The 22,982-nt window shown below is 38.7% G+C and overlaps 1 pseudogene; it reads left to right on the top strand.

Moving 5' to 3' along the window:
- Positions 1-7,704: 7,704 nt before the first annotated feature.
- On the top strand, positions 7,705-8,836 carry LOC132224652 (actin-related protein T1-like; annotated as a pseudogene).
- Positions 8,837-22,982: the final 14,146 nt, after the last annotated feature.

Below are 22,982 nucleotides of genomic sequence, written 5' to 3' on the forward strand. Positions count from 1 at the left end.
GAACACAACAACCCAAAATCTATGGGGCACAGCAAAAGCAGCCCTGAGAGGGAAGTTAGTAGCATTACAGGTCTACCTTGAGAAGCAAGAAAAATCTCCAATAAACAATTTAACCTCACATCTAAACAAACTAGAAAAAGAACAACAAAGAAAGCCCAGAGTAAGTAGAGGGAAGAAAATAATAAAGATCATAAAGATGAGAGTAGAAATAAACGACACAGAGACAAAAGAAACAAACAAAACAAACAAACAAAAAAAACACAGAATGAAACCAAGAGCTGGTTCTTTGAAAACATAATCAATATTGATGAACCTTTAACCAGTCTCATCAAGAAACAATAGAGAGAGAACACACAAGTAACAACTGAGTTCACAAAAATACAAAGGATTGTAAGAAAATACTAAGAACAACTATATGCCAGCAAATTGGAAAACCTGGGTGAAATGGACAAATTCCTAGAAACATGCAATTTTCCAAACCTAAATAAAACCAGTAATACCTAATGAAATAGAGTAACTGAAAAACTTCCAGCTAACAATAGTGCTGAACAAGATAGCTTCACAGTCAAATTTTACCAAACATACAAAGAAGAAATAACACCTATGATTCTCAAACTATTTCAAAATATTATAAAAAATAAGAAACTGTGTGTAGAAGGAATTTACCTCAACAAAATAAAGACTTAACAATAAAAGCCTACAGATACATTATACTCAATGGTGAAAAATTGAAAGCTTTTCCACTACTATTTCATTCAACATAGTATTGTTTTACATTGCCAGGAGCCGGTCTATCCTTGCTGTTTCAAGGGACCTGGCGTATATGGCATACTGTTCTTAATATGTTTGCTCACCTTCTTGGCACTATGTGTTTTAACCAAGGTCTCCTCTCTGAGAAAGGTTGTTTCCCCAGGTAGAAACTTTCCCCTGAAGTTAGGGAGGGAATAAAACCCCTCAACTAAGTGCCAGGCGGGTAATTAATCACTTTACGAACAATCATGCTTAAGCTACATAATCTTTACTCCCTGGAATGGAGATAAGAAACGCCCTAACCTTTGTAATAGAGATTGATAAGATTGAATCAACTGGTATATATATAGATGTAACAAGACAGCAAGAGACAGAACTGAGAAGGCAGAACCTATACAGAACCTAGAGACAGAAGAACTTCGCTGGAGAGAACATGGCAAAAGATCCTGGACAGAAACTGGCAACAGAACCTAGAGACAGAACCTAGCGAGAGAACATGGCAAAAGATCCTGGACTGAACCTGACTACAGAAATTGGCAAGAGAGCCTGACTAGAACCTGGTGATTGAACCTGGCTGGAGAACCTGGACAGAACCTGGCTGGAGAACCTAGCGAGGGAACATGGCTACAGAACTTGGCTAGAGATCCTGGCTAGGCTGCTGATCAACTGAATGCTGTCTTCGTGTCTTTCCTTCTTCGCCGACTCCGTCCACACCTTTGGAGACCCCTGGACCTGCTGGGGTTGGACCCCAGCATTACATAGAGAGAGAGAAACATCAATGGTGAGAGAAAATCATTGATCGGCTGCCTCCTGCATGTCCCACACTAGGGATCAAGCCCACAATGTAGGAATGTGCGCTTGACTGGAATTAAACCTAGGACCCTTTAGTCCACACACTGACACTCTATCCACTGAGCCAAACCGGGAAGAGCGGAAAAATATATCTTTAGATGAGTGGAACTAATAACTCATCAAATCCTTGCTGAAGGGCTTTGGTGTGCATTAGGGGCAAAGCTTCAATATTCAGTGAGGTAGTTTGCAAGTCGACCACTTGTGCGGAACCTCATAGTTAGCCAACAGTGTGAGCTCCAGGCCTTCTCAGATATTTCCTGAGCACACACATAGGCCTGCGCAAGTGCAGAGCACTATACATAGGCATGGGCGTTTATATCCTCTGGAATATGCTGAGGCTTTGCAAAGCCTACTATGGTCATTTGATCCCCATATTTTCCTTATAAACTCTTTCCTGAGGCTACTCTCTGCCTAAACTGTAATCCACTATCTCAGGAAGTTGGAATGTTTAATTACCTCTGATTTTCTTTTTAATAATGCCTCCAGAGGAAAAGCTATTTCCACTGGGAAAACTATGCATCAGGTCAAGGAAAGACAATTTTGTGAGTTGATTCTTCCAGGAGGCTGCAAAGGCTGCTCCGCTCTTGGACGCATGCAACCTGGAGAGGTTTAAAAGGAAAAGGAGATAAAAATAAAACAAAATAGCAACAAACTCTGAAGCCGCTGCCAATGCCGTCAAATCCTCCACGCAGTAGTGATGTCAGAGCCCATCTCCCCACGCCAGGGGCTCAAATGGCTGAGCTGCTGACACCTGCCAGGTGGCCTGGCACCAGCTCATCTACGCAGCCACTTTCAACCTCCTGCCAGCTCCTGGAGGAGGGTGGGCTTGCGAATGGAGGCTTCAGTGTTAAAGCAACCCTGTTGGTGTAGAACAGACACACATGGGCTTTTTTTATGAGAGAACCCATAACATCCCTTCACAAATGTGTTTTTAACTGTTCTGAGATCAGGTTCCCAGCCTTGGGGACTCTCAAATAGGCCTCAGTGATTCCACTTGCCCGATGCAAAGACTGACCCCGGGTTTCATGAAAACTGAACCCTCAGCCCCGGGAGCAGCAGCGTCCTTTCAAAAGGAAGGTCACCCTGGCTGCAGATCCTTGCTCTTCATCACTTTGAATATTTCTGGCCATGTCCTTCTCTACCCAGCAAAGCTCATTTAGAATTGAAGGCCAGATAAAGAGCTCCACAGACAAGAAAAAGCTAATTGAGTTCATCACCCCGATTGGGGGTGGGGCCGCTGGCCAACCCCCCATGGCCTCTTCCACCAGCCAGCCCAGCTGATGGCCCTCATCTGGGCAGCCAGCAGGACCCCACCCATGCATGAATTTGTGCACGAGGCCTCTAGTTATTTTATAATAAACATATCACTAGAACATAAGACTCTAGTCCAGCGGTCACCAACCTTTCAGACCTCATGGACCACCAGTAGTCCACAGGCCACCAGTTGGCAACCTCTGCAATATTTGCAATTGTAGATTATAGTATATCAAATAAAAGTATAATATCTTTAAGTAATTTGTCAATATTTAAATGTGTGATGAACAAAAACGTGACCATTAAAAATGATAAAGCAGTTTGGAAAGGAAAGGCACAACTTCTAGAAATGATAAATATGAATTTTTATTTTAGAAATAAAACGATGTGAAATATACAATTAATGCATTACTTGTAAATTTATATTGCTACACTGAAAATCGGTGATCTGAAAAGAGAAGTTATGTAGAAAGCAGCATTGAAAAAGGTTGCAACTATAATAGATTAGATTAAATTAAGGATTAAAATGAAGATTCAAAAATAGTTAACATGAATATTATAGAGGAGAAAGAAAATAGGAAAGAACAATATTGAGAAAAATTAACTAATAACCTTCCAGAATTGATGAAATATACCAATTAACAAATGAAAAGAATTAAATTAACATCTAGCAGGAAAAATAATTAAATTATACCTACACAAATTGTAGCAAATTGATGAATGTTTAGGGCCAAAAGGAAAAAGAAGCATGCTACCAAACAAAGGAATGAAGAACATCATTACAGGTAATGGTGTTATATAGTTCATTAATACCATCTTGCAAGATTTGATTGTTTGATGGACTTACAGCATGACAGAATAAGAAACACTTCATATATACTTCAAGCAAATCTGGCAAAACTATTTTAAAACAAAGCATTTAAAGACTAGGAAATGACCCTAATGACATGAAGAAACTTTTGTTTGAGAAAAGCCACTGAAATTTGGTAATAACAATGAGTCTGTGGTATTTGAAATGACACACAGCCCTTTCCTCCCCCTTCCTAACTCAGTGAGACAGAAATGTCAGGCATATACTTAGAGTTTTCAATTGAGGACTATCTTCCAAGGAAGTACAGTATTTCTCATTCTGCACTCAGCTACCTGTTGCTAATGATGTAGCAAGTAGGTGGAAATGAGGGGTGTAGGGTCCCTTTTGCTGCTCAGCCTACACAGTGGCACAGAGGCTCAACAGAATCACTGAGAATTCTGGGATCTCTACTGCCTTTGCCATGGCTTGTATAGTAATGGTTCCTCATAAGGAGAAACAATCCAAGAACATCTGAGGCTACTCCTCCCTGCTCTAAATGCTCATAATCTACAGAAGGATAATCACATGCATTGTCTTCAGCCACAGATCCAAAGCCTTGATTCTGTGAGGAGAAGGGAGAAGCAGACTGGACAAATATATAGCTCCTAAGTATTTCACAAAGAAACTGACTCATTTGGAATGCAATATGGGGAAATTAAAGCTTATAAATACTTTTTAACTATATATATATATGCCTAAGTGACTTATGACCGGTTGCTATGATGCACACTGACCACCAGGGGGTAGATGCTCAACACAGGAGCTGCCCCCTGGTGGTCAGTGCACTCTCAAGCCAACCTCCCCTGGCCAGTCAACTTCCCGTGGTTCCTACCCCTGGCCGGCAGGCCCCGATCTCCCAATCGGGGCAGGGCCCTGGGCTGGGATGGGGAACTGGGGGTGGGTGGCAGCAGACACAGCCCCTTTCTCAGGGGGGCCAAGGGCCGGATCCCTCCTCAGGGCTGGCAGCCAACCTCCTACTTCCTGTACCTCCCCCCAGCCAGCAAGCCCCAATTGGCTCACCACTTACCCCCTGCAGTGGTGGTGTGGTGGTGAGGGAAGGAGGATGGGGGAGGCAGGGAACCGCACAGTAGCAGTGGTATCAGCATCAGGCGTCTGTACCTTCCATGCCAATCTGGTGACCGTCACCTCTTCTCCCAGCCCTGCTGGGGCCTTTGGGTCCTGATCGGCCTGGCTCTGATTGCCAGGCAGGCCTAGAGACCCCACCTGTGCACAAATTTCATGCACCAGGCCTCTAATTTTATATATGTGTATATATGTATATATATATATATATATATATATATATATATATATATATATATACACACACACACACACACACACACACACACACACACACACACACACACATATAATTTCAGGGAGGGAGGAAGAGGGAGAAAGAGTAAGATCCATAATGAGAGAGAATTATTGATTGGCTGCCTCCTGCACTCCCCCTACTGGAGATAGAGCCTGCAACCCTGACATGTGCCCTCACCAGGAATCAAACCATGACCTCCTGGTTCATAGGTCGATGTCCAACCACTGAATCATGCTGGCTGGGTGCCTATAGACACTCCTGAAAAACAATCTGGAGGTTGTGGTGAACAATAATTTAGAAACTATTAATAAGTTCATAAAGACATAGGCTAAACTGTAGGTTTGATAGTGTGCTAGAGAAACCTAGAAAGAAGAAGCTGGACGAGACATGCGTCAGTCATAACAGATTTCAAACACTGACCTCAGAAACTATCACTTCAAAGGAATCTGAATTTGATTGGTTTACAATGTGTGGCATTTTCTCTAAAGACATTTTTGAAATCAATAGAGCAATCTTCTCACTATTAGTGGAGCCTAATAGCTGGATGTGGTTAGGGAAATAGACAGAGAGCCCTGCCAATACCAGTGTCATCATTCCAGGGTGACTACATATACAAGGCTGCCCCCTGAAGTACAACATAGATGATTAACACTGCAGAATATAAATAAGTTCTATTAAAAGTCAGTCATGAAACAAACAATCTAATAATAACAAGTCCCGGGGGTGAAAGTACCCATATTTCAGAGAGCAAATTTGTCCTTCCCCTGATTTTTTTTTTTCTATTAAGGGCTTCAACATTTTGAATAATGCCCACTTGCATTGATAAAGCTGATCTTTACTCAATGTACCAATTCAAAGGCTAATCTATACTAGATACATAATTTACCCATTAAGAAGCAATGTTCTGCAAGATGGCTGGGCATCTCTTAGTCAAGTTGCCATATAAATTAAACCATCACAATCTTACAACTTTGAATTCTGTTACAGTTTTGAGACAGAATTCCTTCTCCAAGAAACTTCAGCTTTTGCTCTAAAGGCCTTCAATTGGTTGGGTGAGGCTCACCCACATTATGGATGTTAATCTCCTTTATTTAAGTTAACTTTTTAAATGTTAATAGCATCTACAAAATCATTCCAAGGTAACAGCTAGACTAGTGTTTGATCAAACAACTGACCAAAATGCTTTCCCAAGTTGACAAAATAGATAAACCATCTCAATCTACACTTAAGAAGAAAGAATCCAGGCATTGTGGCTCAGTGGTTGACCATCAACTCATGAACCAGGAAGTCACAGTTTGATTCCCAGTCAGGGCACATGCCTGGGTTTTGGGCTCTATCCCCAATAGGGGGCATGCAGAAGGTAGATGGTAGATGATTCTCTCTCATCATTAATGTTTCTATTTCTCCCTCTCCTTTCCTCTATCTGAAATCAATAAAAAACATTAAAAAGGAAGAAAGATATCATCTATATCCTAACCTTTCAACTTATCATACTGGAAAAAGAAAATAATACTAAAGCCAGCAGAAGGAATGAAATGAAAATGAATAGTGCAGAAATTATTGAAATGGAGAATAGAAAAAAAAAATAAAGAAATCAATGAAACCGAAAGCTGTTTCTTTAAAAATGTTCCTAAAAAAGTAGAGAGGATATTACTAGCGATCTTACAGATAAAAATAAAGATTATAAATAAATACTGTGAACAATGGTATGTTGTAGAATAGATAATTAAAATGTGTTATATTCAAACAATGAAAAACCTTGAAGCCAATACGCTAAATGACTGAAGCTAGTCACAAAGGCCACATATTATTATTCCATTTATATTAAAAAGGCACAGACGATAAATCTATAGAGACAAAGATATAGGAATGGGGTTTAGGGCTCACAGGAGGGTGGTCTGGAAAGGGTGACAACTAAAGAGAAAAAGGTTGCTTTTTGAGGTGAAAAAATGTTCTAAATTGTGATGTTTGCCTATGTCAGTGAATATACTGAAAGTCATGGAAATATACACTATAAATGGGTGAGTGTATTGTATGTGAAATTTATCTCAATAAAGCTGTTAAAAAACAAGAAAACAAATATAAGCACCTCTGTAACTAGATTATGGCCATCCTCACCGCAATTTGAACCTGTGTCACATGCTTAATTCCTCCCCTTAGCAAAGGGAAGGATATTTTTGTTATTCTACAAAAAGCAGCTAAGCTGATCATAGAAGCCAATTTTATTTTTTGGAAGGAGGTGGCAGGAGGGCTTACTTACTTACTCAGTTCTAAGGCTAGAACTTTGCTTCCGGTTCAGAGAGTTATCAAAGCTATCCATAGATTCAGTTTATCTTCCTCTGTTTCACCCTAAGACTATTAGTATCTCAGAGACTCCACCCCTTAAAATCCTTCTAAAGCTCTCTGAGGACAATTGTTACCATGACAACATTGTTACACAGCAGGTAATCATCAGTGAAATAGCCTCACCAGGCCCTGGGCTGCCATAAGGAGAAGAAAATTCATGGGTTGAAGATGGGGTTCTTTGGGGTATTGGGGACAACCTGCTAGCTTCAACTGAGCACAACCTGATAACTTGGGTATCCTGTGGCTTTAGAACTTCCAGAGGAGCCTCCTATTTCACCCCATGGTCAAATGTGCTGGATTTTGGTGAAGTTCAGTAGAACATTCTTCAGGTATGTTTAACCCATACATATTAGACATTCCAGCTGTAGTTTTTGACAATGGATCAGGAGCCTGCAAAGCAGGCCTGTCTGGAGAGACAGTACCCCATCATGTCATCAGTTCTGTCGTGGGGCATCCTCAGTTTAACATGCCGTTATCAGAACCCTATCAGAAAAGCTACATTGTGGGGGGAAATGCCCAGTACAAGTATGAGGCCTTCCAGTTACACTATCCCATTGAGCGTGGGCTGGTAACAGGGTGGGATGACATGGAGAAACTCTGGGAATACCTTTTCGAGTGGGAACTGGGAGTAAAATCCTCTCAACAGCCTGTACTCATGACCGAGACCTCCTTGAACCCAATGAAGACTCGAGAGAAGATGGCAGAAGTAATGCTTGAGACCTTCAAGGTGCCTTCCTTCTACCTGTCCAACTACGGGGCGGCAGCACTCTATGCCTCTGCCTCTGTCATGGGCCCTGAGGTGAACAGTGGGGAAGGAGTCACTTGCATGGTTCCCGTCTTTGAAGATTACTCCCTGCCTCATGCTATCACCAAGCTCGACATGGGCAGGGAAGGACTTCACAGAGCACCTTGCCCAGCTGGTTCTCACTAGTGGGAGCGTCTTCCCTTACGTACTCAACAAGGACTTAGTGGACGACATCAAAGAGAAGCTGTGCTATGTGGCCTTGGATCCAGAGAAAGAACCACATAAGAGCCCAAAGGAAGTCCTGAAAAATACCTACTGCCAGATGGGAGTGTCATCTATGTAGGGGAACAGCAATACCAGGTGCCCGAGATTCTTTTCACACCTCAGCAGCTAGGCACCCACAGCCTGGGGCTCTCAAAAATGGTGGTCAGCAGCATTACGAAGTGTGACATGGATATCCAGAAGAATCTCTGCAGAAATTATACTGTCTGGGGGCAACACTCTCTTCCCTGGGCTTGAGGAAAGACTTATGAAAGAACTGGAAGAGCTGGCTTCAAGAGGAACTCCCATCAAGATCACAGCTTCTCCCGATAGGTGTTTCTCTGCCTGGATTGGTGCATCCATCATGACTTCTCTGAGGAGTTTCAAACTGATGTGGATCACTTCTGCAGAGTTCCTGGAGTTTGGGATATTTGTCATTTAGAGAAGATGCTTTTAAAGAAGCCACAGCACAAGGAACAGCTGAAGGGTCATATCATAGAAGCAGTAAATGAAGGTGAAATCTTCCCATTGTGTTCAATAAAAGTTATATGACATTTTGGATTTTAGTTCATTTTTGTTGGCACCACAGTAATTACTGATCCAAGTAGTGATTTTTTTTGGTCAGGAGTTCTCAAACAGGGCTTATTTGAGCAATGGGAGGAACTTGAATCCCTTCATAGATACATATACATGCAAAATATTTGCTTATTTGCATAAGTACAATTTTCTAGAGGGATAGAATATACCTTTCAACAGATACTGAAAGGCTTTCATAACCCGATAGTGTTAAGCACCATCAATGAAAATACCCAAACCTTTTTATAGATTGTAGTAAGTTTCTGTTATCATTTTATTTGTAGATAAAGCAAATTTTTGTTCAAGTTCCCATATTGAAGATAAATTTTCAAAATTTTCTATTTGGTTACTAATTTTTTTTTGTTTTGCTTAATTAATGCTTTCACAGCACTATTTTTTATAATTTACACTAGTGTGAATCTTTTTAAGTGGTCCTATTTCACCCTTCCTGTCCTATGAACCTCTTCAATTGTTTTCTTTTCAGAAATACTTGGGGTATATGTTCAGGCTGTATCCACTTGCAGGGTTTGTAGTAAAAGCAGGTGTTTGAGCCTCATGCCCAGTTTTTGACTCAGTGGAGTCCCTGGAATCTTCATTTTAATCAAATGTCTTATTTTTGTATGTTTTAATTTCTGTTTTTACTATTTTTTAAAATTGTTCTTTATTGTTGAATGTATTACAGATGCCCCCTCTTTCTTCTCATTGACCCCCTCCACCCCACATCCACTCCTCCCAGGCCTTCACCACACTATTTTCTGTGTCCATGGGCTATGCATACAATTTCCTGATTAATCACTCCCCACCGGTCCCCCAGCCCTCCCTCAGAGATTTTCAGTCTGACCCATGTTTCTATGCCTCTGGATCTATTTTGTTCATCAGTTTATTTTGTTTATTAGATTCCACATATGAGTGAGATCAGGTGATACTTGTCTTTCTCTGGCTGGCTTATTTCACTTAGCATCATACTCTCCAGATCCCTTCATATTGTCTCAAGGAATAAGAGATCCTTCTTTTTTACAGCTACATAGTATTCCATGGTGTAAATGTACCACAGCTTTTTATCCACTTGTCCACTGATGGCCTCTTGGGCTGTTTTAATTGATTTTTAAAGGTAAAGGAAGGGAGATATAGAAACAGCGATGAGAGAGGATCATCATTGATTGGCTCCCTCCTGCACTCCTGCATGGCTCCTACTGGGGATAGAGCCTGCAACCCAGGCTTGTGCTCTGACTGGAAATAGATCCCGTGACCTCTGGTTCCTAGGTGGATACTTAACTGCTGAACAACACCAGCTGGGTGAGTGTCTCAAATATTGTTGATAGATCTTGTTTAGAGGAGAGACAGAGTACCAGGAGAAGTGGAGGGAGGGGATGGGAATTAAGTTAAAAAAAATGCTCCCCTCCTTTTAGGGATCAACAGAACCTTTCACTCAATTGGTATTTAATTAGCAAGCACAATAGGGCTCTCTGCTGTTTTGAGATCAGGCAGCTAAATAGGATGGAGCTGTTGTCCTTAGCAAAGAGGAGCATTGTGAACAAAAATCTCAGGACCCCTATTTCCAGTTGGAATATTAAAAATCAAAACCTTTCATTGTGTGTTTTGTATCAGAAAAATCAATATTATTTCTATTTTGAAAAACAAAACAAAACACTTTAATTCTCACACTTACCAATTGTTAGTATGCCTCATTAATAAATTCATTTTTTATTCTATAAAACTTATTTCTCACTTTTACAAACAAATGTAACTAATAAAGTATAAAATGTCACAAAACTGTCATTTCTGTGACTGCTGTTTTAGGTTTTAATGCCTAAAATTGTGTATTTTAATTACCCCCTTTTTTAAAAAAATACAATGTGTTTAATTTTCAGTCCTGTAGTCATCTGTCCAGTAGTCATCATATCTGTTTTCATGTCATCTTTGCAGACAGCTCTTTGGGACTCAAGGTTGCTTAGGCCCTGTGCAAAGTTTATTTTGTCCTATTTTTTTAAAATTAAATCTTTATTGTTGAAAGTATTAGACATGTCTCCTTTTTTCTCTCATTGACCTCTCCGAGACCGCCCCCATCCCTTGCCCCAGAACTCTACCACCCTATTGTCTATGTCCATGGGTTATGCACATATGAATACAAGTTCTTTGGTTGATCTCTCTGAGTTCTTTGGTTGAGCTTCCACCTTCCGTTTGAGATTGGACAGCCTGTTCCATGATTCTGTCTCTGGTTCTGTTTTGCTCATCAGTTTATTTTGTTCATTAGATTCCACATGTGAGTGAGATCATGTGATACTTGTCTTTCTCTGACTAGCTTATTTCACTTAGCATAATACTCTCAAGGTCCCTGAATGCTCTCAAAGGGTAAGAGATCCTTCATTTTTACAGATGCATAGTATTCCATGGTGTAGATGTACCACGGCTTTCTTATCCACTCATCTACTGTTGGGCACTTGGGCTATTTCCAGATCTTAGCTATTGTAAATTGTGCTGCTATGAATACGGGGTTGCATATATTCTTTCTGATTGGTGTTTCAGACTTCTTAAGATATATTCCTAGAAGTGGGATCACTGGGCCAAATGGCAGTTGCATATTTAATTTTTTGAGGAAACTCCATACTGTTTTCCATAATGGCTGCACCAGTCAGCATTCCCAGTAGAAGTGTACTAGGGTTCCTTTTTCTCCACATCCTCACCGGCACTTGTCATTGATTTGTTGATGGTAGCCATTCTGACAGGTGTGAGGTGATACCTCATTATCATTTTAATTTGCATCTCTCTTATGATTAGTGACATATGTACAGTTTTTTATTTATCAACTCTACCATTTTACAGATGGGGAAAAAAGCCTCACTCTTAACTATATTGTTCCTCTTCTTCCTATTTACCCTGTGAGAAATGAGGAGGAAAAACTAGATTATACTCTAAAATTTAGTCACTTAAGGTAACAGATGTTTTTCATCCCAAATAGCTTGAGAATCATGAATCTGTTAATACCTTAACTAAGTGGTTCTTACTCATCATAAAGAGACAGGCTGAGATAGAGACAGAGAGATGCAAAGATGAAGAGATACAAAAAGATAGCTATAGTAAAAGTAAGGATCCAGGTAAAATTTTCACTACTGAATGCGTCAATTTCGGCAATACAAGTTGATCTGTGACAGCACTTTTTGCATATATCAAGTTCTCTTCTGTACATATGAACATAAAATTCTCTATTCTATGTATATATTTCTTTATTTCTCAGCCAGTTTCATACAGTTTTTAAGTTTTTGGCACTAGAGTACACCTTAATAGATAGTTTGGTAAGATTCCATTATTTGATCTTTCCAAAATTGACTTATTACTTTATGGACCATTATTTTCCATTTATTTTTATGATGAAACTAGTGACCTGATGCATGGATTCATGCACATTGAAAGGAAAGTAATTAGAAGGTGGCCAGCAGGGCGGGGCTGGGTGACATGGGCCAGACATGCCCTGGAGCCAACCTCCCTTGGTCCCTCCTCAGCCGGCCGTACCTAGGGTGGCGCTGTGGCTCAAAGGGTGTCTACGGAGTGAGCGGGGGTCCCTTCAGCAGGAGGGTCCCCTGGCCTGGCCTACAGGGATGGACTGAAACCAGCTCTCAGACATCCCCGAGGGGTTGCAGAGTGTGAGAGAGCACTCTGCAAAGTTGCTGTCATACAGGGTGTGGAATGCAAATGCAAGTGTGCAGTAAACCAGATTCAGGCTGACAGTGTCCCAGCAATAACATAACCCACGGCCGAAGGTGGAATCACATGGCCCCGTGAGGAATTGGGCTCCCTCCTCTTTGGTTTCAGGGTGCATCACCCAAGGACCGCAGCTGCTGAGTCACTGCAGCTTGGCAGCTCCTGCGTTGAACATCTGCCTCCTGGTGGTCAGTGCACATCATAGTGACCAGTCGGATTGGCAGAGGGACACTTAGCATATTAGCCTTTTATATATATAAATTGTTAAGTTTCTAAATATCTGCCTGAAAATTCAATTGAAATCAAATGAAATTTATAGATAAGTGCAATTTATAGATTATGGAGAAATATATTATCTATAAAATATTACCCCATCCATGAACATTGTTTATACTTTCTTTTATTCAGGTTTTTATTTATTTAATAGTGTCCTTATCTCACCAAAAAATATTATGCATGCTCTGTTAAGATTGCTTTTAGAAAAGGTTTATACATTGTGCTTCTTTTCAATTGGTTCAATAAGTGAATTATATCAATTTAGTTTTATGACTATAAGCCATGTTAACTTACTTGGTATAACTCCTACTTGTTCAAGATACATGTTTGAAATTCAATGTTGAAGTCAGCCATGTGTTACTTATGGTTTTCACATCTGTATCCATCAGTATAATGAGCCTCTAAAAATTTCTTTTGGTCTTTGTTTTTCTTATTCTTTTAAAAGTTGTCATTGTATATTTATAAAATTAGGTTAAATGAGTTGAAAATCCTCATGTTGCCTCTTTTCTGGAGCTGCTTGAACTCTTCTGTAAAAACATTAGACCGAGTCTTGTGTTTTGTTTTGGTTTTTTTCCCCCACTTATTTTATATATTATTTGGTGTGGAAGTTTTATCTTTTTGTTTTTTATTGCCATGCATTTTCTAAAAATAGTTATGGGAATTTTCAAGTTTTATATTTAATTTTAATTATGACAATTTATATTTTAACAAAAGTATAGTAATTTTATTTTCAAAATTATTAGCTTTTTGTTTATAATATATAGTTTAAATGCTGTGGTGAATGTACAGTTTTCATCTTTTATATTCATTGGCATCATATTTTTTGATTCCTAATTAGTATTAGTAGAGGTTTTTCTCTCTTCTAGAGGACTTAAAGAACCATATTTACTAATCTTCTCTGTTGCTTTGCTGTCATTTTTATGGCTCTTTATTAATAATTTCTGCCTTATTGAAACCAAAATGTGGGCTTTGAGTCCAAGTTCTTTGTCTTGCAAAACAAAAGAATGGATTCACTGACAAAAAAGAGGTTTATTGAGAGAAGCCAGTCCTGGAAAATGTGCAGCTGGGGTTCCAAAAGCAGGCCAGTGTCCAGAGCATTCATTCTATGTTGCAGCTGGGTGTAATTCAGCATCCAAGCTAATTAAAATCCATTATTCTATGTGTGGAGTCCCATATGGCCATAAGCCATGTGGGCACAGGGAGAGAGAGAGAGAGAGAGAGAGAGAGAGAGAGAGAGAGAGAGAGAGAGAGAGAGAGAAGAGGAAGCAGATACTTTTTTACCTAGGGTTAGATATATGCCTTGCTAGCTTCTGATTGGTTCTTTTCTTTAATTCTCCCTTAGCAACATCCTTGGGATTGGTTTATATGCCATACTGCCTTGTGATTGGTTATCTGCAGTCTACCCGCCTTAGCAATATCCATACATTTTAAAGCTCGTGTCTCCTGGTCTTGCCCTTCTTTCCCCACTGCGTTGCTTAAGCAATTCCTCCTAGCTGAGTTTAATCTTCCCTGCCTAGCTGGGTCTAGTTCTAGATCATTTTGTCTGTCTCTGTGGTATGTCTAGGAACAGGGCTCAGTCAACAAGTTGTATTCTGCCCATGTCTGCATAAAATATGTAATATGTCATCATATACAATATGTAATATACAATATACAAGTTAATAAGTTATATTCTGTCCACTTCCCAGCCCCCGTAGTCCTGTCCCTGTCTACCTAGCTTCCCTGTGTCTCCTCATTATCATTAGTATTTCCTTATTTCATGTTTATTTGTGTCTGTCATGCACTAAAATACTTCTCATTTTTTTCTATTATTTCTTATTTGTCAGTATGTGTATATAGAGCTCTAAATTTCCTTAAGCCCTGCTTTGTCTAAACCTCATAGATTTTGTTATATAATGCTGAAATCACATTCAGTATTTTATAACTTTAAGTGCAGTATCTTCTTTAATAAAATTACTATTTGTTGATAATTTAGTTTATAGTAATAAAGAGTTTGAAAAGTTTTCATTTATTATTGAATTTCATTCTATTGAATTATGGCAAAAGGCATAATCTGTTTATTATTGAGACTTCTTCCTCTTCACTTTTGCTTAAAGCATGGTAATTGGTTGGTGAATCATATTTGCCCATGAAAGCTTTGTATTCCCATTTTGTTGTAAATTTATTTTCATTACATATTGTACATTATATATTACATATGGTATATGATGGCATATTGAATATTTTATGCATATTACAGCATTAGTTTAAACCTGTTGGCTGCCTAAGTGGAAATATGGTCTTCCAAAAGGGAATGTAGCCACTGCTAACTTGTTGACCATTGAGAGCCAGGAGAATAAATACTCCAAATTATTTCTCTTCTTATCCTTCAAGCTTTGCTTGTGATTTCTATATCTCAAATCAACCAAAAGCCAGAGGGTAAGGGAGGGAACCAGGTAGATACTGTCAATGGAGCTCAGTTTTCCAGGGCACTCGAAAGAGTAGAGACAAATGAAGAGTGGACATGGGGGAACAAACAGCTGAATTTAGTTGAAGTAGGCAACTATACAGACTAAGTCCCAATTAGTAATAGTAATGCATACATACATTTATATATATAGTAGTAAAATTCCTACCATTTTCCAACTTTAATCATAAAAATTTACAACCAAAAATAACAAGCTAATTATGATTGAAAAATTACCAAATGAGCATGCAACTTTTCATCTGAAAGCTATCAGCTCAAAAGTAATAGAACATTCTATTTAGAACATTTACATATTTAACAATACTAGGTACTAGTCACTGTTATAAATATTGAAGATATATTAGTAAGGAATACTGATAAGGTACCTATCCTTACAAAGTACATATTTAATGAAATAAGAGAGATAAATGAAATAATAAAAATAGAAAATCTATAAATACAATATAAATCCATATATTTATGTTTGCAATGGGTAAAAATAAATCAGGGTAAGGAAATAGTGAAGTCTCATTGAAGAAAGGAAGTTTTGAGTTTTGTTGTCAGTCTGTAAAAGAAACAGCTAAGCTCTCTGGACTTCATACTCCTCACTATTCAACCATATAACTATTCCTTTTACTATTTTTACACACCAGAAAACAAGAGCTTTGGAAACATCAGGCAGATACAGCATCTTGACTATAGTTAACAATACTATATTGTATATTTGAAAGTTGCTAAGAGAATAGATCTTAAAAGTTCTCATCACAAGAAATGAACTGTAACTTAAAAAAAAAAGAAAAAAGATAGAAATATCAACTCGAGCCACAGGTAAGGGCTATCATGATAAAAACTAGCAAAATAACTGAATATGAACCATAAAACCCTTAGCTCCTACAACAAGCATGTCAAACTCATGGCCCACTGGCCTCAAGTTTGACATACTTGTCCTGCAATCAGCTCAGATAACTTTGGAAGCTATATTTATATCTTAGTAAGACAAGCAAAGTGTCTTGCAAAGGGAAAAAAAATACCCTAAGGTTTTTCACAAATGTGGATTTTCTAATCAAACATTTATATTCCTTGAGTGGATTCTATCCTTTGAAAGTACCACCTACTCACATAGTACTTTCTTTCAGTTCCTTAGTGCCTCAGTCAAAAAATTTAATAGAAAACATGAAATAGCAGACATTTAATGAAAACCTATAATAAAAATGGACTTTAAAAAATAACATAAGCCCTCAAAGAAAACACAAAGCAGATAAAAATTTAAAAAAAATAATATTCTCTCAGATTCAATAGAATACACTGCATTGAAGAAAGTGTATCATTGTTTTATCTCTATAAAGGATATTCAGAGAAAAAAATGTGATTGCAAAAGAACTAAATACAAAATTTAGAAAACGAAGTTGAATCAATAACTTTGTGTGATGGTTAATTTTATGTGTCAACTTGATGGAGCCCCAAGATGACATTTGGTCTAACATCATTTTGGATGTTTTCCTTAGCATGAATCTGGATGATATAACATTTGAATCACTATGCTGAGTAAGCAAATGGCCCTCCTCAGTGGGCCTAATTCAACCAACTGAAGACTTGAATAGAAAAAAGGAACTGAGTTAGAGGGAAATCCTCCTACCTGGCTGATAAGCTTAACATAAGGTTGTTTTTTTTTTTTGTTTGTTTGTTTTTCCCTGCCTTTGGATAAAACTAAAAAATCGGCTCTTTGTGGGTCTTAAAACTGCCAGATTTCAGACTGGAACTTACACCATTGGCTCTCCTGCGTCTCCAGCTTGCTGACTGAAGATCTTGAGACTTCTCAATGTGTTTGTACTATTTCTCTGGATATTTATGACTAAAACACTTAGAAAGACAAAAGATAAAAATAAATAACTGGCCATTGGGAGAAAATAAAAATGAGTAGTGCTAAGACTTCCATAACAAAATACCATAGACTGGGTGTCTTAAATAACATTTTTCCCCTCATAGTTCTAGACTGAGCCTATGAATCAAAGATGAAGGTGTTAGCAAGATACATTTCATTCTGAGGCCCCTTTTCTTGACTTGTATGCAGCTACCTTCTGGCATTGTGATCACATGACCTCTTTTTTGTTCATACAGAGATTTCTCTCCGTTTTTCCTCTTATAAGGTCACCAGTCCTATTGGAATAGGGCCCACCCTTATAAACTTATTTAACCTTAATTTCCTTCTAAAGGCCATATCCTAGATAATAAAGAGGTAATATGCAAATTGTTGTTATGTTGTGACACATAATGACCAATCAGCAGGAGGGCAGGGCAGCGAGCTACAAGTGGCAGAGGGCTACAGGAGGGCAGGGCAGCCTATTAAGATTTTTTTTTTATTCTTCTTGATTGAGTTTTAGGAGGTCGTATTTTTCTAGGAATATGTCGATTTACTCTAGGTTGTCTAGTTTGTTGGAATAGAGTTGTTCATAGTATTTTTTTCACAATCTTTTGTATTTATGTAGGGTCTGTTTTTATTTTTCCTCTTTTATTTCTGGTTCTGTTAATTTGGGTCCTCTCTCTTTGCTTCTTGGTGAGTCTGGCTAGAGGTTCATCAATCTTGTTTATCCTTTCAATGAACCAGCTCTTGGTTTCATTGATCTTTTGTATTTTTTCTTGGTCTCTGTGTAATTTATTTCTGCTCTGATTTTTATAATCTCCTTCCGTCTGCTCACTCTGGGCTTTTCTTCTTTCTCTCTTTCTAACTCTTTAAGTTGTAGAGTTAGATAATTTATTACCAGTTTTTTTGTTTTTGTTTTTTTTTTTGAGGTAGGCCTGTAATGCTATGAACTTCCCTCTCAGGACTGCTTTCACTGTGTCCCATAGGTTTTGGATTGTGTTTTCATTGTTTTTCATTTCCAGGATGTTTTTAATTTCTTCTTTGATCTCTTTGATAACCCAGTCATTATTTAATAGCATGCTAGTCAGCCTCCAAGTGTTTGATTTTTTTTATTGTTTTTATCATAGTTACTTTCTAATATTATGCCATTGTGGTTTGAGTAGATGCTTGATATGATTTCTATCTTCTTAAATTTGGAGAGACTTTGCACGTGACCCAGTATGTGATCTATCTTTAAAAATGTCCCTTTTGCACTTGAGAAGAATCTATATTCTGTAACTTGGTGTGAAATGTTTTGAAAATGTCCATTAAGTCCATGTGATCTAGTGAGTCATTTAGGATAGCTATTTCTTTGCTATTTTTTTGTCTAGAGGATTTATTCAGTGATGTCCGTGGGGTGTTAAAGTCCCCTACTATGATCATATTGCTTTTGATCTCTCCCTTGATATCTTCCACATTTTTTTTATGTATTTGGGTGCTCCTGCATTGGATGAATATATGTTTACCAGAGTTATATTCTCTTGTTAAATTGCTCCCTTTATTATTATGAAGTGGCCTTCCTTATCTCTTGTTATGGCCTTCACTTTGAGGTCTATTTTTTTCAGATAAAGTATTGCTACCCCAGCTTTTTTTTTTTTTTTTCATTTCCATTTACCGGAATGATATTTTTCCATCCCTTCACTTTCAGTTTGTGTGAGTCTCTTGTTCTGAGATGGGTCTCTTGTAGACAGCAGATATATGGGTCATGTTTTCTTATCCATTTAGCCACTCACTGTCTTTTGATTGGGGCATTTTGTCCACTTACGTTTAAAGTTATTGATGGGTACTTGTTTGTAGCCATTTTTATTTTTTTGCCTGTGTTTCTCCCCCCCCCTTTTTTTTCTTCTTCTTTTTACAATATTCCTTTTAGCATTTCTCACATTGTTGGCTTCATAGTGGGATAAACTCCCTTAGCCTTTCTTTGTCTGTGAAACTCCAGATTTCACCTTCAATTTTGATTGATAGCCTTGCTGGATAGAATATTCTTGAGTTCAATTCCTTGCTTTGCATCACTTTATATACTTCCTTCCATTCCTTTCTGGCCTTATGTGTTTCTGTTGAGAAATCATTTGATAATCTAATGGGAGATCCCTTCTAGGTAACTTTCTGCCTCTCTCTTGCAGCCTTTAAGATTCTTTGTCTTTAACGTTTGCCATTGTAATTATGACATGTCTTGGTGTGGGTCTTTTGGGGTTTATTTTGTTTGGGACTCTGTGCTTGTGTGACTTTTTTCTCCCCCAAATAATGGATGTTTTCTGACATTATTTCTTCGAATAGGTTTTCTAGCCTTTGCTCTCCTTGTTATTGTTCTGGCACACCTATTATACATATGCTGCTTTGTTTCATGTTGTCCCAAAGCTCTCTCAGGCTCTTCTCCTGTCTTTTGATTTTTTTCTATAATTGCATTTCAGATTGGGTGTGTTTTGCTTCCCTGTCTACTAATTTGCTAATTCGGTCCTCTACTTCTCATAGTCTACTATTTGAAAACTTCCATAGTGTTTTTTTTATTGTAACTATATCACTCTTTATTCCATCTTGATTCTTACATTTGTTGTTGATTTTTCTCATCCATCTAGTCCAGGGTTCCTCAAACTATGGCCCGGGGGCCACATGCAAATACAGATATTGTATTTGTTCCCATTTTGTTTTTTTACTTCAAAATAAGATATGTGCAGTGTGCATAGGAATTTGTTCATAGGTTGTTGTTTTTTTTAAAACTATAGTCTGGCCCTCCAATGGTCTGAGGGACAGTGAATTGGCCCAATGTTTAAAAAGTTTGAGGACCCCTGATCTAGTCTATGAATTGTATGACCCTTATTATGAATTTTTCTGACATATTGTATGCCTCCGTTTCATTTAGTTCTTTTCTGACAACTCCTCCTTTTCTTTCCTTTGGGGGTTTCTCTGTCTCCCTATTTTTCCTCTCACTGAAGGATCTAGGTGTCGAATCACATGGGGCCTGTGGTTGCAGTGGGAGGCCTGGTGGCAGGTTTCACAGTCACAGGCAGTGGCTGCTCCTCTTGAGGTCACAGGGTGGCGGCTGTTCCTTAGGCAATCATGGGCAGCAGCTGCTCCTTGGGCAGTTGCGGGTAGTGGTTGCTCTCCACGAGGTCGCGGGCAGCAGCTGCTGGCTCCCCACACTATCTAGGGTGGCAGCTGCTGGCTCCCCGCATGGTCATGGGCAGTGGCTGCTGGCTCTCCTCTCATGTGTTGTCACGGGATGCAGCTGATGGCCCCCATTGTGCACGCTATCACATGTGATGGCTGATGGCTCCCGTCCCGCTCTCTGTTGCAGGTGGCAGCTGTTGGCTCCCCTCACGTGCACTGTTGCAGGTAGTGGTTGTTGGCTCCCCGCGTGGTCAAAGGAGTGGCTGCTGGCTCTCTGTGAAGCCCCAGGCAATGCTGTTCACACGTGCAGTCATGGCACCCCTGGTTAAAGTTGGCTTGTGGGAGGGGAGCATCCTCTAGAACTCACAATAACCCACAGCCAGGGAGGCTGGAGTCTGGGTGTTCATAGTTTCACAGTGGAGGCAGCAGTTCCCTGGCTGGTTTGGCTATAGGTTCCTGAGTGTAAGTGAGGTTGGGCTCCCAGTCAAAGCAGCTCTCCCTTTCAAGATGGCATGGCCTCTGTGGCAGAGCCAAGAGATTAGAGCAGTAGTAGAGGCTTCCCAGCTGTGTGAGCCTGGTTCGCCAGCTTCTGATGGTCCCATGAGATCTAGCTATTCCTCCCTCAGACACACACCCCACATGTTTACCACTCCCCTTTTGCTCCCTCACTTACTTACACTCTCTACTTCATTGCCATCTTCCTGGCCCCCATCTTGGAATCTCTCATCCCTTTGACTATTTTAACTTTAATTTTTTTGTCATATTTCTTCATGGTTTTATGCTACCAAAGATATGATTCTATTTATAGCTTGTTTCCCAAATGTAATTGCAAAATTATATGTATAAGATACATATAACATGATTTATTATAAAAATAGTATCTGATTATACAGTTATTGAACTTTTAAAATAAATGGTGTCTCCACTCAATTAGCACAATTAACAAATTAATGGAAAGAAATTAGGTGTATCCAGAAGCCTTTTTTTTCTGTCTTGGAAGAAGAATCTTTTTTTAAATTTTTATTAAATTTATTGGGGTTACACTGGTTAACAGGATCATATAGGTTTAAAGTGTACATTTCTATGATACATGATCTGTATATTGCATTGTATGCCCACCACCCAAAGTCATATTTGGTCCCCTTTACCTTTTACTACACCACTACCCCTACCCTCTTCCCTATGATAATCACAATATTGTTGTCTGTGTCTATGAGTTTCCATTTTATATACCACCTATGATTAAAATCATACAGTTCTTAGCTTTTCCTGACTTAATACACTTAGCATAATATTCTCAAGGTCCTCCCATGTTGTCACAAATGGCATTATGGTATATATGTACCACATCTTCTTTATCCAATTCTCTATCTAAGGGCACTTTGATTGCCTCCAAGTCCTGGCCCATATGAATAACGATGCAATGAACATACGGTTACATATATATTTTCAAATAAATATTTTTGAATAGATACCCAGAAGTGGGATTTCTGGGTCATATGGTAACTCCATTCTTAATTTTTCAAAAATCACCATACTGTTTTCCATAGTGTCTGCACCAATTCACATTCCCACCAGCAGTGAATAAGTGTTCCTTTTTCTCTACAACTGCTCCAATACTTGTTATTACCTGTCTTGCTGATAATAGCCATTATAACAATGTGTGGATGTCTCAGATGTGTTTGTGGGTGAGTTGGGAATCACTTGTTGAATTATAGCTGTTCAAATTGTTGAAACTTCAAGGAAAGAGAATGAGGCAATCTCTTGTGCTGCCATTCCTCTGACATGACACTTATATTTTCTTTATTCTCAAGATTCCATTCTTTGTAGAAGTAATGTTGTATATTTAGTGAATTGAGGAGGCATTTCATTTTTAAATTCTCTGCTATAAATGTATTTGTGAAAATAATGACTAAAGATTTATGCTTAAGTGTGAGGTTTAAGGTAAAGACATGAAAGTGAACATATTTGAAACTTCTGGTAATTTTTTTGGAAATAGATTTTAAATGTGAAGGATGATACAGTCCATATAAGTTGACTTTCCTTTTATTTACTAGTAATAAGTACGCTTTCTCAAACCAATGTACAAAACATGTAAATCACCCTTAGATGCTTTGGGTCAATGGATAGAACATCAGCCCATAGACTGAAGGTTCCCAAGTTCAAGTTCAGTCAAGGGCATGTATCTCTGTTGTAGGTTTGATCCCTGGCACTGGTCAGCAGGTGCAGGAGGCAACCAACAGATGTGTCTCTTCACATCAATGTTTCTCTCTGTGTGTTTCTCCCCGCCTTCCACTTTCTCTAAAAATCAGTGGGAAAATATCCTTCAGTGAGGATTAACAACAACAAAAAAATCCACAGACATGTAGATCACATAATTATACTAAAATGTTATCAGTTTTAAATGTTGTCTTGAAGGAAAACTAATTTCTTTATGAAGAAAGGTATTAATGTTTGTGACAAGAATGACTATGACTTTTTCAATTAATTTTTTAATTGTTGTTGTTAATTCTCACCCGAGGATATTTTTTCCATTGATTCTCTGAGAGAGTGGAAGGGATGGGGAGAGACAGAGGGAAACATCGATGTGAGAGACAC

This window comes from Myotis daubentonii, chromosome X, assembly GCF_963259705.1.
Source record: "Myotis daubentonii chromosome X, mMyoDau2.1, whole genome shotgun sequence".
Lineage (NCBI taxonomy): Eukaryota > Metazoa > Chordata > Mammalia > Chiroptera > Vespertilionidae > Myotis > Myotis daubentonii.